This window comes from Hylaeus anthracinus, unplaced genomic scaffold (genome assembly GCF_026225885.1).
Source record: "Hylaeus anthracinus isolate JK02 unplaced genomic scaffold, UHH_iyHylAnth1.0_haploid 5, whole genome shotgun sequence".
NCBI lineage: Eukaryota > Metazoa > Arthropoda > Insecta > Hymenoptera > Colletidae > Hylaeus > Hylaeus anthracinus.
Window position 1 is genome coordinate 10902572 of NW_026535322.1, and position 4247 is coordinate 10906818.

At 41.5% G+C, this 4247-nt stretch overlaps 1 protein-coding gene across 5 annotated transcripts in view; it reads right to left on the bottom strand.

The window, feature by feature from the left end:
- LOC128895861 (zinc finger CCCH domain-containing protein 13-like) overlaps window positions 1-4247 on the bottom strand; it is a 62960-nt gene that overhangs the window by 28995 nt on the left and 29718 nt on the right. The window lies entirely within an intron of this gene.

A 4247-nucleotide genomic window follows, 5' to 3' on the forward strand; every position in this document is an offset into this window, starting at 1 on the left:
AAGTAGGCTACTTTTTGTAGTGCAACTGGTGGTTTAATATATTTTCTTAATTATTACAAGGGTATCCTAATTTATTTCTAATGGATGAATAGTCTAATATTGGACTAGGTTACTTTTGTGTGACAGCTGGAGTATTAGTATATTTTTTAAATTATTCCAAGGATATCCTATTTATTTCTAACGAACGAATGGCCTAATATTGAAGTAGGCTACTTTTTGTAATGCATCTGGTGGTTTAATATATTTTCTAAATTATTGCAAGGGTATCCTAATTCATTTCTACCGAGTGAATGACCCAATACTGAAGTAGGTTACTTTAGTGGGACACCTGGAATTATACAGTAGCATTCGTGGTAGCTTTGAACGAAAATATCTTTGTCCGTGGCTTTTTTATCTGATACCTGAGCTTCAGATACAGTACGTAAATGTTTTATCGTCGGATACATCTCATTATAGAACGACCTCTAGAGCTCCAATATTTCCTAAATTTATCGCGATATGCATACGCAAAAATCCGAAAGAAAAATATTATATATGTCACATGTATGATTCAAACTCAAGACCTCTGGATCAGAGTCTCCTCGTACACTTACGCATTCCGCAATCTGAACACAAGAATTCCTTTCTTCGCTAACTTTCTCAACTCCTCATTTTTCAAGGATATCGATCTACTTGGGATAAGAACGAGTTCCGATATCGCTTCTAACATTTATCTAGCTACGATAATTCACGAATAGACACGCCCTTATAATAATGCACATTGGGAACGCGTACTTAAAATTAGTCCGTTAAAAGTTAGTCCGTTTGTCCTACATGGAGGAATCGTAGTTACTCGAGACGTTTTCAACTCTCAACATGGAGTTCATAAAAATAACGTACGAGAACGAAGAAAAATAAAGCGAAATCGTTCTAAAAAAATTGCAACGACGATGTTCGGATCGAATCCGAAGTTCCTCGAGGAGAAGCCAATCGGACGGGAAACCCTACACGGTGGTGAGAATGAAAGAAACAACTCGTGCGAGGGTAATTCAAGAGGATCGCGAAGGAATGGCCGAGCGTGACCCAGGGGGTGAAAAACGCTAAGACTATAATTGGCAAGTCACGTTCCGCGGGCAAGTATCGAGGAAAGAGGATACCTGTCGGGTTTCTCAGACGCGATGAATCCTTACTGTTCGGCTCCTAATCGAATTGTCGAGCATCGTGCATCAGAAACGACGGAATTTCCTCCGCGTGGGAGGGTCGATCGACGAGGGTCGGGGAGGAAAATCAAACGGACGGCGAAACGATCTGTAACTGACCCGCGACGGGGGCGGAAAGAGAGAAGGAAGGGAGTAAAGACGTCGAACGTCGATCATGTCGCAATCGACGCGACGTGTTTATTTGTTATAACCGCAAAGAAACTTGCTCCATTACGGAGATGGCCGTCTGCCAGCTGATTTGCGTGTCTGTACGTGACGGAAATCGAACGTGCTGCTTGCTCCTCCAGAGGCGCAACGAACCCTTCGTCGTTCTTTCGAACTGTGAACTGTAAGTTGGAGTAAACAGGGATTTTTGAAGGATGTGAGTGAATTTAAAAAATTTGAAACTGGTTCGATTATTTTACGCTCGAATGGACAGTGGAATTCTGGGAATACACCTCGAGTATTCGAACCGAATGTGTGTCCGAATTTTACGAATACAGCATTGGAGTGTCGAGTTGGTGTCTGAATGTATAAGTATTGTTCTCGAATGAGTGATAATTACATCGTGAATTTTAAACGTTTATGATGAAGAATAATGTAGAAGACGTGCATTAGGTATATAGGTGTATGTTGAATGTATTCTGCAATTATTATAACGGTTGAGGAGGTTACTCCATTCGACATGTATATTCTTTCTTTTTTTTGCTGATGTCTAGCACCTGTTTTTTATATTAGTTTATATCAGATTAACTTAGTGCATATGCAACTTAGTGCATATGCAATAAATATGCACGATGCATGTTGAATATATTCTACAATTATTATAACGGTATTGTTATCTCACTTGACATGTCTGTCTCATAAATATTTGTACTATCTATGTATATCGAAGAAATAAATGTTTCATTGTAAATAAATTTAATTTAGACAGATTTCTTCAATGGGCAGGTAAGGTATGAATATTTACGCGATTGACTGTAAGTGTGCATACCTAAAGTACAGTAAAATGTTTAGCACGTGTTTATTATATCAGTTTATATAAGAAATGTAATCAGTTTATATAAGAAACATAAAATCTAAGTAATATTGAGGCGAGCAATTAACTGGAATACTCCATACTATTAAATCGTCCCATAAATTCACGCTACTTATTCTTCTGCTACTCAAATTAAAATATGAAACGTACCCTTAAGTGTTATGAGATAAGAAAATGTAATGTCTCTCGTTTTACAATATTTTCCCATCTTTCTGATATAGTCATTATACAGTCACTATAAAATTTCTGTAATTTTCTTTATTAACCCTTTGCATTCGAGAGGTGACTTTTGGTCACCACTAGGTTTTACGCAGTAAATCAATCAACAATAATGTTTGTTTAGGTTTCATTTCTTTGGAACTCGAAGTGTCAATGAAATGATTGTCAGTGCAGTAAAGGTCAGTAAAAGCTGCAGTAAAATCTCAAATTAGTTTGCGATCACAAATTCGGCTACATCGTCCAAGTCAATCTAAGCTTAGCATTCGAGTTACTAGTAGATACCAAAAAAAAGGCCTCGACTGCAAAGCGTTAAATATCAGTCCGCAGCACGAATTTATGGGATGACCTAATATCCGTCAGGGATGTAGAAAACTCACTTAGAATTGCAATTATATCACAGTTAATATAAAAATAGAAAGAGTTTAAGTCATCGTTTAACCAACTTCGAAATACTTCACAAAGTGCAAGCCCTCGGTTAGATCAGTTTCTCTCGAAAAATGAAACTTTACCAGTTCCTGCAGATCCTATTCCCCCGAAAATCCACGGTCCAAATTCCAATCTTTCCCATTTCCACCCATAGATCCCCGATTTCCCATGCGACTCCTAAAAATCGACTCACCGACCATAACGAAGGCTGTCCTCGTTTCCAAGGCTTCGACAGCCGAGCTTCGAGGTCTCACGGTTGGCGCCCATCGTTTGCCGCAGAGCCGCGTGCTCGCCACGTGGAGAAGCGACCCGGTTCGCGGACGATCTATCTCGAACTGAGTCGAGCCACGCATGGAGAGAATCTCCGCGAACGTGGTAAACCGCGCAAAGAGCAAGGCTCCGACCTCGACGGCTCGTTCCGGCCGCTGCTGGATACCGAACCGGCGCGAACGAAAATTCGATTTGACAGGCCGACGATGCTCGGCGTCGTCTCGCGCCCACTTGCTCGCGAGAGCCCGTTCCCAGCGGTGCGAATGACTTTATCGTTGGGTTATTTGTCCCAATAGCGCGAACAACCGGTCGATCATACTCTAAATTTAGCCGAGCGCTCCAACCAAGCGTGATCGCCGACTGGAGCGTAGCGCAAGCGCACGCGTGCCGAGGAATGTCGCGTTCGAGCGGAGATGGAAAGCGAGGTATAGGAAGATGGACAATAGTGTGCCATTCGTTGAATGAGGAAATTAGGGGATGAAGCGAGCGAGAAGTATTGTTTTTTAGTTGGACCAGTCGCGGGGTTAATCGAGATCATCTGGGATTCGTTTCGTCGTGGTGTTCGTGCCAGCTGATCGCACGCGGGCCCCCGACCTAGCCGGTCGATGATTCCGATCGTTGTTACGGAGTATAATGAGCCCGTTCATCGCGCCTACTCGCGAGCAGAACGGCACTTTTGTGAAAAGGGTCTGGCCAAACGAAAGAGCCGCTTATTCCGTGAAACAGACGCCGCGTCGAGGCATTCTCGCTCTTGGAACTGTCGTTGCTTTGAGATGAAGAGCCACTTGTGGCTGCGAATTCTCTTCGGAGAATGTAATTCGAGTTGTTGGATGTTTGGGCGTGATTGGGCTACTTGATTGTTCGTTTGTGACTCGAATTACTGACTGTTTGAATACGAGTCGAGTACTTTCCTATTCAAATTTTACTGGAATACTTGATTGTTTGAATATGACTCGAGTACTTTGTCTATTTGAATATGACTCGAATACTTGACTATTCCAAAGTGACTCGAATATTTGACTATTTGAATATGATTCGAGTACTTGTCGATTCAAATTTAACTATTTTCATATGTTTCTAGAACTTGCCTATTTAAATTTGACTTGAATACTTGA